Here is a 14,842-nt window from a genome sequence, read left to right on the forward strand (position 1 = left end):
GGACACTGTCAAAAGCTTTACTGAAGTCCAGGTACACAACGTGCAAAGACTCCCAAGTCCAACTTTCTTGTTATCCAGTCAAAGAAGCTGATGAGATTGGATTGGCAGGACCTACCCTTGGTGAATCCATGATGACTGGGATCCCGAAGATTCCCTTCATTCAAGATCGTGTCCAATTTGCTTTTAATTAGTGTTTCCATGAGTTTGCACACTATTGATGTGAGACTCACCGGTCTATAATTCGCAGCCTCTGCCCTGCAACCCTTTTTATGCAGAGGAACGACATTAGCTAATTTCCAGTCCAGGGGAACTTTCCCCTTACTTAGGGAGAGATTGAATAGCTCAGCCAACGGTTTCGCCAGGACGTCGCTCAATTCTCTGAGCACTCTTGGGTGCAAATTGTCTGGTCCTATGGCTTTGTTCACCTTGAGTCTTGCCAGTTCACTGTAAACTTCACCTGGTGTGAACTCAAAATTCTGAAACGGGTCTTCTGTGCTTTGTGTTGCCTTCAACTGCAGACCGTGTCCCGGTGCCTCACAGGTGAAGACTGAGCAGAAGTATTCATTCAGTAGTTCGGCTTTATCGGAATCTGTTTCCACGTAACTTCCGTCCGGTCTTCTAAGGCGTACTATCCCGCCTGTGTTCCTTTTTTTTTTTTTTTTTTGTTCCTAGCTGTGGCCGGGTCGGCCTTACGGGGAGGCGGGTGGGTTGTGTGGCTGACTATCCTGCTGTCCACGGAGAACCTACATTACAGGTAAGTAACTACGCTTTCTCCTAGGACAAGCAGGATGAGTCAGCCACATATGGGTGACTCCCTAGCTGAAGGATGTACTGAATGGACCTGCGCCTTAGCGCTCTGTGCATCCCTCGCCTGGCTGTGGAGGCCGAGCCGGGCAGGGTAATCAGGCAAAGCAGGTTAAGTTGTGGAAACAAGGTTTTTGATAAAGTGCTGTGTTAACTAAGCACTAATACTCACAGGACAGTGAAACTGTTCAATAACAATCAATGAACAGTGAGAAAACCAACTGGTCAACAGTGACAATTTGTACTTGCATGTGACAATTCGTACTTGCATATTCAACATTCAGTCTAGACAGGTAGTACTGGAAGACCTACTTAATATCTATAACACCCTACTTGATCAGTGTTTGTCAATGCTGTGCTAATGGTTGCTGTCCCTCCCGGGAGGGAAGGGCCACTTGCAAGACTGTTCGGCCGAATGCATTCGGGGCATGGAATGCTATGTCGAAGCCGTGGAGCTTGGTTAAGGTGTGCATGGAGGAACAAGTGGCTGCATCACGGATGTCCTCTATTGGTGTGTGGTGTAGATGAGTCGGAGTGGTGGCTACGGCTCTGAGCTGGTGGTTCACACTGTGCTCTTCTATAGGTGAAGGAGATGCACTGGGATATCCAGCGCGAGAGCGTGCGTTAGGTGACCGGCAGTCCTGGTCTGTTTTGGTCGTAGGCTTGTCTGTTCCGTTGCATCCTGTCGATGTAGGTAGTCAGGCTCTGCACACAGTCCAGGAGGTGTCGCTGAGGTGGCTGTGAGCCTCCCTGTGGGGGATGTAGAGTGCAGGGCGGATGATAGACTGGTTGATGTGGAATGCTGAAGCCACCTTCGGCAAGAATCGGGGGTGGGTACTGAGCACCACCCTGTCCTCAAGGAGTAGTGTGTAGGGTGGGGTGATGGACCAGGGCCTGGATCTCGCTGATACGTCTGGCCAATGCGATGGAGGTCAGGAAGAGGGTTTTCCAGGCAAGGAATCTGGGATCTGCCTCCCCCAAAGGTTCGAAGGGGTCGAGGGTGAGCTGAAGTCGCATCAAGTTGAAGTCCCATCCGGGCGGTGGTGGTCTGACCGGTGGGTGCAGATTGGACAGTCCCTTCCTGAATTTTGCAATTACTGGGTGCCCCAACACCGCTGTGTAGTCTAAGCCAGTGTGGTTCGCCGCAATCGCACTTAGGTGGACCTTGATGAAACTGGGTTTTAGGCCCTCCCTGAGATAAGCTTAGTAGGTACTGCAGGATGTCCATAGTCTGGCATGTCTCGCTGCATGCCTGTGCACCAGAAGTGGAACCTTCTCCATTTCAACCCCTAGCATTTTCTGGTTGAAGGTCTTCTGGCTGCCATAAGAATGTGCTCCACACCTTGTGGTAGGTTCATCCTCTCAACATGCATGCGGTCAGAGCTAGGGAAGGCAGGTTGTGGTGGAGAGTAGAGCTTCCGTGTTGCGTTATGAGATCTGCGCTGATCGGGAGGCGGAGAGGTGGGTGAACCGCTATCCATTGTCGGGGCCAGAACGGGGCAATCATGATCACCGTTGCTCTGTCCTGACGGGTCTTCTACAGGACTTTGGGTAAGAGAGGTGTTGGCGGGTAGGAGTATAAGAGTCCGTGGTTCCAACTCAGAGACAGACCGTCGGGGCTGAGATGGCGATGGGTCGGTCTCTTTGAGCAGAAGGTTATGCCTTTTGAGTTTAGTTCTGTTGCAAACAGGTCTATGCTCGGTGTGCCCCAGGGGCTGAGGATCTTCTTCATCACCGCAGGGCTGAGGGACCACTCGTAGGGATCCAGTCGGCGGCTGAGGCTGTCTGTCAGGTCGTTTTGCTCCTCCGGGAGATAAGTTGCCTGATTGGGGCATTGAATGGAGTTGGCAAACTCCCATATGCGGCCAGCTTCCATGCAGTTATATTGATGTTGCGAGCGCTAGGGCACGGATATGTGACTAAATTCTGAAGTAAAAAGGCCATGCTTATTTCACCTTTAATCCTAATTGTCCTTTCCCTTGTTACTTTCCTATAACTAATGTAGTTCTTTCCCTTTATCCTTCTGTATCAAATTAGTCCTTGTCTGAGTTGGTTCAAATATTAACCTGTAACATAATGATTATGTATTTATTATGATCATCACCTAGAAGTATTATAGGCGATACTATCAAATTTTAAATAAACCTGAAACCTGAATATATTCATGTAAACCATTCTGAGAGCCCCTGGGTGAACAGTATAGAAAATTGAATAAATGTTGTGCATGGGGTGGGGAGCTCTCTCCCACATGGTCTCCTTTTCTCCTCTCCCAACTGTAGTGCTGCCCGATTCAGGGGAAAAAATTTTGATTCGATTTTCCTGCCCAATTGAGTGTTTTGTTTTGTTTTTTAAACATTCTGGTGGGTTTATTTTATAGCCTCTTCATCCCCTTTGCCCTCTCCTACCCACACTGGCGCTGTGGTGTAAATAAAATAAACAAACAAAACACACTTTTCTTCTCAAAACTGGAAGTAAGGAAGAAGTAGGGAATTACAGGCCGGTACGTCTGACCAGTGGCGTATTAAGGGGTGGGTGGGGGGTGGGGGGGCGGTCCGCCCCAGGTGCAAGCCCTGAGGGGGTGCTCTGGCGACCGTTCCCCCCCCCCCCCCCCCCCGACATCCGATTCTTCCCCTCTGGCCTCCCCGCACCATTTAGAGTAGCGAAGCAGCCTGCAGCAAGATCGCGATGTCAGCGATCTTGCGCTGCTTCGTGCTGTTTCCTCCGCCGTGGTCCCGCCCCCTCCACTGATGTCAGAGGAGGGTGGCGGGTCCGCAGCGGAGGACAAAACATATTAGAACAAGAGGGCATTCGGAAAAATTGGAAGGGGATAGATTCAAAACAAATGCTAGGAAGTTTTTCTTTACTCAGCGAGTGGTGGACACCTGGAATGCGCTTCCAGAGGATGTAATAGGGCAGAGTACGGTACTGGGGTTTAAGAAAGGATTGGACAATTTCCTGTTGGAAAAGGGGATAGAGGGGTATAGATAGAGGATTACTATGCAGGTCCTGGACCTGTTGGGGCGCCGCGTGAGCGGACTGCTGGGCACGATGGACCTCAGGTCTGACCCAGCAGAGGCATTGCTTATGTTCTTATGAGGCCAGAAGGAAAGAACCGGATGTCGGGGTGGGGTGGGGGGGGTTGGCGAGCGGTCCTTCGGGATGGGACGGGCAGGCAGGCCTTCAGGGGGAGAAGCAGGCCTTAAAGGGGGGGACAAGTCTTCATGGGGGGAGACAGGCTTTCGGGAGGGACAGGCAGGCAGGCCTTTAAGGGGGGGACAGGCCTACAAGGGGGTGGGACAGGCCTTCAAGGGGGGGACATGCCTTCAAGGGGGTGCAGGCCTTCAAGGGGGGGGGACAGGCCTTCAGGGGGAGATGCAGGCCTTAAAGGGGGGGGGGGACAAGCCTTCATGGGGGGAGACAGGCTTTCGGGGGGGATAGGCAGGCAGGCCTTTAAGGGGGGGACAGGCCTACAAGGGGGTGGGGCAGGCCTTCAAGGGGGGGGACAGGCCTTCAAAGGGGTGCAGGCCTTCAAGGGGGGGGACAGGCCTTCAGTGGTGAGATGCAGACCTTTAAGGGGGGGACAGGCCTCTGGGGGGGACCCTGGTGTAGAAGTACACGGAGGGAAGAGGGTGTTCAAAGAGACGTGCATATGCCAGACTTTGGGGGGGAAGAAATAATGGGTCTGAAAATAGAGGAGAGGGAGAGAGATGATGGACCATGGGATTTAGGGAGGGAAGGAACAGAAAGGGAGAGAAATTGGACATAAGGGATGGTGTGGAGGAGGGGTAGAGATACTGTATAGGAGGGTGATTGGGAAAAGAAAGGGAGAGATGGTGGGCCCTGGGGTGGTGGGGAAGGAGGGAGAGATGCCAGATGAAAGGGTAGTTAAGAAAAGGTGGATCTGTGGAATGAGATAAAAAAAAAGGAAAGATACCAGACTTCCTGGGGAGGGAAGGGAAATTGAAAGGGAGGACAGAGATGGCAGATGGATGGTTAGCATGAAGAAAGAAGGAGACCCTGGCAAGCAAGTTATCAGAAGACAACCAGAGCCTGGACCAACAAGATTTGAAAAATAACCAGACAACAAAAGGTAGAAAAACTAATTTTATTTTCTGTTTTGTGATTACAATATGTCAGATTTGAAATGTGTATCCTGCTAGAGCTGGTATTAGACCGCAAACGTGAGCTAGGATTTAACAGAGAGAGGAAAAGTCCTTTTTGTTTCTTTATTTTATTTACACCACAGCGCCAGTGTGGTTAGGAGAAGCCAAAGGGGGTGAAAAAGCTATAAAACCCACCAGGATTTTTGAAAAAAATCACCCAACTGGGCAGGAAAATCGAATCGAAAAACCAATTAAATAGGCTGAATCAAAATTTTTCTTCCTGAATCGGGCAGGTTGCGCTACTGTCTCAGACTTTAGGACCTGGGATTGGGGAGAGATGGCATCCTCAGTACTTTATAATGCAAGTGAAACGAGGATTTGGTCAAACTTTTGAAGGGTCTGCAGAAGAAAAATATTGTATAAGCCGGGGACATGAGACAGCAGGAAATGGGAACTTTTCTTCCTTCTATTTTTGTGAATGGAAAGGCTGAGGATGTCAGAGAGTTCAGTTAAAAAGCACAGTTACTTACCGTAACAGGTGTTATCCAGGGACAGCAGGCATATATTCTCACATGTGGGTGACGTCCTCTACGGAGCCCCGGCGCGGACAGCTTTTCAAGCAAACTTGATTAAAGTTTCAAGTTTGCACACTGCACCACGCATGTGCGTGCCTTCTCGCCCACTAGAGGGCGCATCCCACCTCGTGGTCCTCAGTTCCATAACTAGCAAGGAAGCCATCCCCGGGGAGGCGGGCGGGTTGTGAGAATATATGCCTGCTGTCCCTGGATAACACCTGTTACGGTAAGTAACTGTGCTTTATCCCAGGACAAGCAGGCATGATATTCTCACATGTGGGTGACCTCCAAGCTAACCAAAAAAGGGCAGGTGGGAGGATGGCAATTTAGGAAAACAGATTTTGCAAAACTGACTGGCCAAACCGGCCGTCACTCCTGGATAAAGTGTCCAGGCAGTAATGAGAGGTGAATGTATGAACCGAAGACCAAGTGGCAGCCTTGCATATGTCCTCCATCGGAGTGGATCGGAGGAAAGCTATCGAAGCTGCCATCGCTCGGACCTTGTGCCCCGTGACTCGACCCGGGGGAGGAAGGCCGGCCTGAGCGTAGCAAAAGGAAATGCAAGCGGCCAACCAGTTAGACAGAGTGCGCTTGGAAACTGGGTGCCCTAATCGATTGGGATCGAAGGACAAAAACAATTGAGGAACCTTCCGATGAGGCCTGGTGCGTTGAAGATAAAATGCCAACGCCCTCTTACAGTCAAGCGTGTGAAGCGCCGTCTCGCCCGGATGGGAGTGGGGCTTCGGGAAGAACACAGGAAGGACAATGGACTGATTGAGGTGGAAGTCAGAAACAACTTTAGGTAAAAACTTAGGATGGGTGCGGAGGACCACCTTGTCGTGATGAAAGACAGTGAAAGGAGGGTCCGCAACCAAGGCTTGCAACTCCCCAATCCGCCTGGCGGAGGTGAGGGCAATCAGAAACACCGCCTTCCAAGTCAGAAATTTCAAGAGGGACTTGTTGAGTGGCTCAAAAGGGGGTTTCATCAGTTGAGCCAGAACTACATTCAAATTCCACACGACAGACGGAGGCTTAAGAGGGGGGCAAACCCTGAGTAACCCTTTCATGAAGCGTGTCACCAAGGGATGGAGTGACAGAGGTCGTCCCTCCAGAGGTTGGTGGAAAGCGGAAATCGCACTGAGATGAACCCGCACCGAAGTGGTTTTCAAGCCGGAGCGCGACAAATGAAATAAATATTCTAAAACCGAGGATACCGGAACTGATACCGGATCCAGGTGAAAAGACGAACACCAGGTGGAAAACCTGGTCCATTTCTGCGCATAGCAAAGCCTCGTCGAGATCTTGCGGGAGGCTTCCAACACCTCCTTCACCGATTGAGACAGGTCCGGAGGAGTCAGGGAACAAGAAACCAGGCTGTCAGGTGCAATGACTGCAGATTGGGATGTAACATGGATCCTTGACTCTGAGACAGCAGAGAAGGAGAGACAGGCAGGGGAAGAGGCTCTCTGGCACTGAGCTGGAGCAGCAGGGAGAACCAGTGCTGACGCGGCCATCGAGGTGCTATGAGAATCATCGTGGCCGTGGACGATTTTAGGTGTACCAACGTTCGCATGATCAGAGGGAACGGAGGGAATGCATACAGGAACCTCCCTTCCCAGTCGAGTAGGAAGGCATCCGCTTCCAGACGGTCCTGCGAGTACATCCGAGAACAATATAGTGGTAGTTTGTGTGTCTCCGGAGAGGCAAACAGATCCACCTGTGGCGTTCCCCAGCGAGCGAAAACCTCGCGTAGAACAGCTGAGTGTAGAGTCCACTCGTGCGGTTGCAGAAGTCGACTCAGTTTGTCCGCCAGGCAATTCCGTTCTCCTTGGATGTAGACCGCCCGGAGGAAGATGTTCCGGGAGGCCGCCCACTCCCAGAGGCGAAGAGCTTCGGAGCAGAGGGGCCATGACCCCGTTCCTCCCTGCTTGTTCACATAATACATTGCCACCTGATTGTCCGTGCGGACGAGGACCACCTGGTCCTGCAATATGTGAACGAAGGCTCGAAGTGCTAGGAAGATGGCTCGCAGCTCTAGCACGTTGATGTGACACTGACGGTCTTCTGCCGACCACAGGCCCTGCGTGCGAAGACCGTCGAGATGGGCTCCCCACGCGTACTCCGAGGAATCCGTGGTCAGGACCTTGCGAAAGGGCGGAGTGCGAAACAATAGCCCCATGGACAGATTTGAAGAGTCTGTCCACCAACGCAGCGATTTCCGCAAGGGCGGAGTTACCGAAATGAGGCGAGACACCGGGTCGCACTCCTGACGCCACTGGGACGCGAGGGTCCACTGAGGGATCCTCAGATGTAGCCTCGCAAACGGTGTGACATGTACCGTCGAGGCCATATGGCCCAGCAGCATCATCATGCGCTTGGCCGACACCTTCGACAGTTGAGAGACCTGGTGGCTCATCCGTACCAGGGCTTCCAACCGCTGGGTCGGCAGGTAGGAGCGTAGGCGCACCGTGTCCAGCACCGCACCTATGAATTGAAGAGACTGTGACGGCCTCAACTGAGACTTTGGAAAGTTTATCTCGAACCCGAGAGTTTGCAGGAAGGCAATAGACTGTCGGGTCGCTGAGATAACCCCCTCCCTGGTCGGGGCTTTGATGAGCCAATCGTCCAGGTAGGGGAACACGTGAAGTCCACGCGACCTGAGGGCTGCCGCAACCACCACCATGCACTTCGTGAATACTCGTGGGGACGCGGCCAGGCCGAAGGGCAGTACCCTGTACTGGAGGTGGAGGTCCCCCACCTGGAATCGTAAGAATCTTCGACAGGCGGGGTGCACCGGAACATGGGTGTATGCTTCCTTCAGGTCGAGGGAGCACATCCAGTCCCCTTCCTCCAAGAGGGGATACAGAACCGGGAGAGACAGCATTCGAAACTTCTCCCGGGCCAGGAATTTGTTGAGCTTCCTGAGGTCCAGTATGGGGCGCAGGTCCCCGGTCTTTTTTGGGACCAAGAAGTAGCGGGAGTAAAACCCCGTGCCCCACTGGTCCCTGGGGACCGGCTCGACCGCCCGAAGCTTCAAGAGGGCTTTGGCTTCGGTTATAAGGGTCGGTAGCTGCGAACGGTTGCAGGGGACTAAACTTGGGGGACTGTCCGGCGGCGAGGACACAAAGTTGAGCGAGTAGCCCTCGGAGACGATCCGGAGCACCCAAGCGTCTGAGGTAATCCCGGTCCATGCCTCCCGGAAGGACCGAAGACGGCCCCCGATAGGAAGGGGTTCTTGTGAAAGTGCGGAGGGGAACCCGCCCCGTCCGCTCAGCCCGTCAAAAGGAAGGCGCTGGCTTAGAAGGGCCCTGCGCCGGGGCTTGGGGTTGTCCCCCTCTGCCTCGCTGAGACGGACGTCTCGGAGGCGGTCTCGAGAAAGCCGGGGTCGACTTCTGAGGGTATCGGCGCGGCGGAGGCCGGAAGGGTTTCTGCGGCGGGGGCCTAGGTTTGGGGCGGACCAGGGATGCTAGAGAGCGCTCCTGTTCCGACAAGCGCTTGGTCGCCGCGTCCAATGACTCGTCGAATAACTCGGACCCCACACAAGGCAAGTCTGCCAGGCGTTCCTGCAGGTTTGGGTCCATGTCGAGGGTGCGAAGCCAGGCCAAGCGGCGCATGGCCACCGCGAGGGCCGACACCCTCGAAACCAGCTCAAAGGCGTCGTACACTGCATGGAATAGGTACAACCGCAATTGAGACAGGTTGGACATAAACTTGTCGAATCCTGCTCTTTGGGAGTCCGGTAACGAGTTTCGGTATTGAGGAAGGTCCTTCACCATACCACGCAAAAAGGAGGAAAAGGTGAAGGCGTAATTTAGAACCCTGGTGGCCATCAGGGAATTTGAATAGAGGCGACGGCCAAACTTGTCGAGGGTCCGCCCCTCCCTGCCTGGTGGAACCGCCGCAGAAACCCGTGAGGGCTGTGATTTTTTAAGAGCAGACTCCACCAGAAGGGACTGGTGTGAGAGCTGCGCCTTATCGAACCCTTTAGGGGGAATCGTCCTATACTTCGATTCCATTTTTGAAGGCACAGACGTGACTGTAAGAGGGTTTGACAAGTTCTTCAGCCAGGTTTGCAGAAGGACACTGTTGAGAGGGAGTCTAGGCACCTCCCTAGGAAGAGTGGGGAGGTCCTGTTCCTCCAAAAATTCTTTGGAATACCGAGAGCCTACCATCAGGTCAATCCCCAGGGCTTGGGCCATGTCCTGAACGAAGGATGAAAATGAGGACGGCCTAGCCTGGGGAGAGGGGGTTCTCGACCGCCCCACCGAGGAGAGGGGGGAGGCCTCATGGGAATAATGAGGGTCCCTAACCGATCCCGAATCCCAGGATCCCCTCTCGAGGGCCCTCGAGGGGGAAGGGGAAGTTATCCTCCTCGCAGAACCCCTGGGTGAGGACCCCGGGGTTCGTGGGACACTCTCCCGTTTCCTCGGCGAGGCGGCCCGGGAAGACTTCCCATGGGGTGAGCGGAGGAGCCTCGGGTTGTCGAGGCGCAGCTCCGACACCTGCAGCGCCTCGCCCCCGAACGACGAGGAACGGTCGCGCCGAGGCGAGCCTCGGGGCCGCTTGGACTTCCTCGATCGACGCCCCGTCCGAGGTCGCGTCGAGGGCGAGGCGTGTCTGGAAGACCCGGAGGAAGAGGAGGAAAGGCGGCGCACTCTGCGCAACTTTTCTTTGGGCCTTACACTGCGCTCAGGGGTTTCCCCCGGGGTCGAGGTCCGGGGCGGGGCCGAGACCGAGGTGAACGGGGCCACAGTACCCGAGACCGAGGTCGCCGAGGCCGGGGCTCCCGAGGGAGCCGAGGCCGGGGCCTCCGAGACCGAAGGCGCCCAGGCCGAGGTCGAGGCCGCCGGAACCGCAGCACGCTGCAACACTTCCAGGGCTCCGGACAGCTCCGATGAGATCAGAGCTCGGAGGAGATCCTGGAAGGCCGGAATCCCCACGAAGGTGGGGAGTTCCGGGTCCGGGGCACACTCCCTGGAGGGCGACCTCGGTCTCGAGTATTCCCTCGGGGTGTGCGGAGTCGAGGTCCGATGCGGGGCCGGGGTCGACCCACCCGCCTTGGCCTGACTCGAGGATGGCTTCTTTGCTGAAGGGGATGGAACAGAGGACTTACCCGAAGCTTGCTTCACTGACGACGCCTTCGAGGAAGAGGGCCGAGGCGAGGCCGAGGCCCCCGAGGACGCCGAGGCCGAGGTCAAGGCCGGGGCCGAAGCCGAGGCCGACGTCGAGGCCTTAGACGGCGCGTCGACGGCGAACAATTCGGCCATTCTTGCCTTACGGCGACGGAGGGCCCTGTTTTGGAAGGTAGCACAGCGATCACACGAGTCTGTCGGATGTTCGGGCCCAAGACAGACGATGCACCACCGGTGAGGGTCAGTGATGGAAAGCAACCTCTCACACCGGCTGCACTTTTTGAATCCCGTAACAGGACGGGACATCCACGAAGAAAAAGAAGAAGGCCGGGAACGTACCAACGTCCCGCGGCCACGGCTTCCGGGAGCCCCCGGAGGCCGACGAAAAACGAAAGACTTTTTTTTTTTTTTTTTTTTTTTGAAAAGAAACGAAAGGAAAACAGCACCGCGAACTAATTCGAAGGGAAAAACAAACTAAACGCGGCAGCTAGAAGGCAAAAACACTGGAGCTCAGATCCACAGGGCTTTCTTGCTCCGCGGAAAAATTTGAACTGAGGACCACGAGGTGGGATGCGCCCTCTAGTGGGCGAGAAGGCACGCACATGCGTGGTGCAGTGTGCAAACTTGAAACTTTAATCAAGTTTGCTTGAAAAGCTGTCCGCGCCGGGGCTCCGTAGAGGACGTCACCCACATGTGAGAATATCATGCCTGCTTGTCCTGGGATAATATGTGCTTTATAAAAAAATATAATAATGTGTTTTATAAAGTTTTGCTGGCCTACCCGGTGAGGTGTTCCTAGTGGTGGTGGTGGTGGTGGCAGTGTGTCAATGTGTTGAGAGGAAGAGGTGGTCTGGGAAATTCTCCTGAGCAAACTCCAGGCCCATTTCCACCCCTCAGTTAGTCCACTCCACTCAACTGGTTCACACACTGAGTGGGTCTTTGGGTATTGTGCCTAGGTAGTTGTTTTGGGATCTCTTCCAGTGATTTGTCAGTATCTCCTTGTGGTCCAAGGAAGGAAACTTTGTTAACCTTAGCATTGACCTTTTGTAACAGTGCTGCTTGTGTGGCATTAGGCTATGTAGTGATTGAAAGAAAAAAACAGACCTTTGCACATTTTTGCACTATAGGTGGGTGTATGAGGAGATTCACATTTCCTGCACAGCTAAGTCCGCGTGAAGTTCCCTTGTGCTGTATTTGACATCTAGCAAGGTCTCTGTTTGGAAGGAAAGATCTAAGCTTAAAAATGAAGTGGCCAGAAGTTATGGTAAAAGCAGATCGCTTAGCTGGTTTTAAGAAAGATTTGGACAAATTCCTGAAGGAAAAGTCCATAGTCTGTTATTAAGACATGGGGGAAGTGTCTGCTTGCCCTGGATCGGTAGCATGGAATGTTGCTACTCTTTGGGTTTTGACCAGGTACTAGTGACCTGGATTGGCTACCATGAGAATGGGCTACTGGGCATGATGGACCATTGGTCTGACCCAGTTAGGCTATTCTTATGTTATGTTCTCATCTGTAGGGGCCTTTGTTTTCATTTCTTATTTTCATTTATTTTTTTTCTGGGAACTTATCAGTGTTTTTTATAATGGGAACAAAAATGGAAGAGAATTAATGTGTGTGGAATGGGGGGGGGGGTAACTAATTTCTTCAGCTAAATAATTAAATCCACCTCAACCAGACATAGGAGAACTCGCACACCCTCCAACCAAAAACGTCAAAAGAAAAAAACTCCCCTCCAACCAAAAACGTCAAAAGAAAAAAACTGTTTGACAACCTCCTAGCCATTCTAGCTGCAACACTTGACCCCCAACTCTACAACCTATTGACCTCGACCACAGACTACAAAACCTTCAAAAAAGAAATAAAAACCCTTCTATTCAAAAAACACATAAAACCGAACTAACACAATCAGAACTGTCCCAAGCATCACCTGCAACTACTCCATATGTACTTCTCATGTCATGACAATTCAGACAGAATATTTTCACTCCCTTTTTCTATTCTGACCATTTATACCGTTTCATGGTTATTACAAAAAATATTTTTTACATGGGGGTGGGGGGGGTGTCAAAAAAATGATGGGCCACATACCCTAGGTACGCCACTGCGTCTGACTTCTGTGGGAAGCAAATTAATGGAAACACTTTTAAAACAGAGAATGGTCAGGTTTCTGGAATCCTGTGGATTACAGGACAGGAGGCAACATGAATTCACTAGAGGTAGGTCTTGGCAGAGAAATCTGATCAATTTCTTTGACTGGGTGACCAGAGAATTGGATAGTGGATGTGCGCTAGATGTGGTGTATTTAGATTTTAGCAAAGCCCACACTGACATCTGATAAATAAACTGAGTGCCCTCAGGATGGGTCCCAAAGTGACGGGTTGGGTCAAGAACTGGTTGAGTGGAAGGCGACAGAGGGTAGTGATCAATGGAGATCGCTCTTAGTAATGGGATTTTACCAGTGGTGTGTCTCAAGGTTCTGTTCTTTTAAACATTTTTATAAATGATATTGCTGAAGGGTTGTCGGATAAAATTTTTTGCCTATTTGCGTATGATACGAAAATCTACAATAGATGGTGTGAATAACATGAAGAAAGACCTGACAAATGGTCTGAAATTTGGCAGCTAAAATTTAATGCTAAGGAATGCATTTGGGCTGCAAAACCCGAGGGAACGGTACAGATTAGGGGGTGAAGAGCGACGAAAATGATAAAAGGTATGGAGAACCTTTCATACGCAGACAGGTTGGGAAGGCTGGGGCTCTTCTCCCTTGAAAAGAGGAGACTCCGAGGAGACATGATAGAGACTTTCAAGATCATGAAGGGCATAGAGAGGGTGGAAAGGGACAGATTCTTCAGATTATTGGGAACCACAAGCACAAGGGGGCACTCAGAGAAGCTGAAAGGGGACAACTTTAGAACCAATGCTAGGAAGTTCTTTTTTACACAGAGGGTGGTGGACACCTGGAATGCGCTTCCGGAGGTTGTGATAGGGCAGAGTACACTACGGGGGTTCAAGGAAGGATTGGATAAATTCCTGAATGATAGGGGGATTGAAGGATACAGATAGAGGTAGAGATAGGTTTTAGACAGAGTATGGATAGAAGGATAAAAGGGATTAGAGAAGGATCACATTACAGGTCATGGGCCTGATGGGCCGCCGCGGGTGCGGACTGCTGGGCACGATGGACCTCGGGTCTGGCCCAGCGGAGGCAACTTCTTATGTTCTTAAGAGTTTATGCGCACAACAGAAGAGCAGGACTTGAGTGTGATTGTATGTGATGATCTTAAGGTGGCCAAACAGGTTGAAAAGGTGATGGCGAAAGCTAGAAGAATGCTAGGTTGCATTGGGAGAGGTATGACCAATAGGAAAAAGGAGGTACTGATGTCCCTGTATAAGACTTTGGTGAGACCTTATTTAGAATATTGTGTACAATTCTGGAGGTCGCACCTTCAAAAAGATATAAAAAGGATGGAGTCGGTCCAGAGGAAGGTTACTAAAATGGTGTGTGGTCTTCGTCAAAAGGTGTATGGGGACAGACTTAAAGATCTCAATTTGTATACTTTGGAGGAAAGGCAGGAGAGGGGAGATATGATTAGAGACGTTTAAATACCTACATAATGTAAATACGCATGAGTCCCCTACCATTTCCTTTCCCTCCCCAAGAGGTCTGGCACCTTTCCTTCTTTTCGTCTCCATCCCTGCAGCAGCAGCAATGGACCCCACCATTCCCAAATCCACCATCTCTCCCTTTCTCTTCCCAACTACCCTCCTAATTTGAAAGGAAACTCTGCAGTGAGAGGGCACCACCTTACATAGAGGCATCATAATACACTTCTCCCTCCGGATTTGTGGGGGATAGGGGCAGAGCCGGACCACAAATGGTGAAATACCGCGAATGTCTTCTGGTCCGGCTCTGACCCACCCCCACCTCCCTCCTGCCTTCCCCCCGGCATCTCGGCCTTACCTGGTGGTCTAGCGGGCTTTCGGGGCAGGAGCAATCTTCCTATGCTCCTGCCCCGTGCAGATCGCCAATAGGAAATAGCTGCTGTGAGTTCCCATAGTCTCTCAATACTACGACGGGAACTCCCCACAGCCATTTCCTATTGCGATCTACACGGGGCAAGAGTGTAGGAAGATCGCTCCTGCCCTGAAAGCCCGCTAGACCACCAGGTAAGGCCGGGACGCCGGGGGGAAGGCTAAACTGTGGGGTTTTTCCCCCTCCCCAAA

This window comes from Geotrypetes seraphini, chromosome 10 (assembly GCF_902459505.1).
Source record: "Geotrypetes seraphini chromosome 10, aGeoSer1.1, whole genome shotgun sequence".
Lineage (NCBI taxonomy): Eukaryota > Metazoa > Chordata > Amphibia > Gymnophiona > Dermophiidae > Geotrypetes > Geotrypetes seraphini.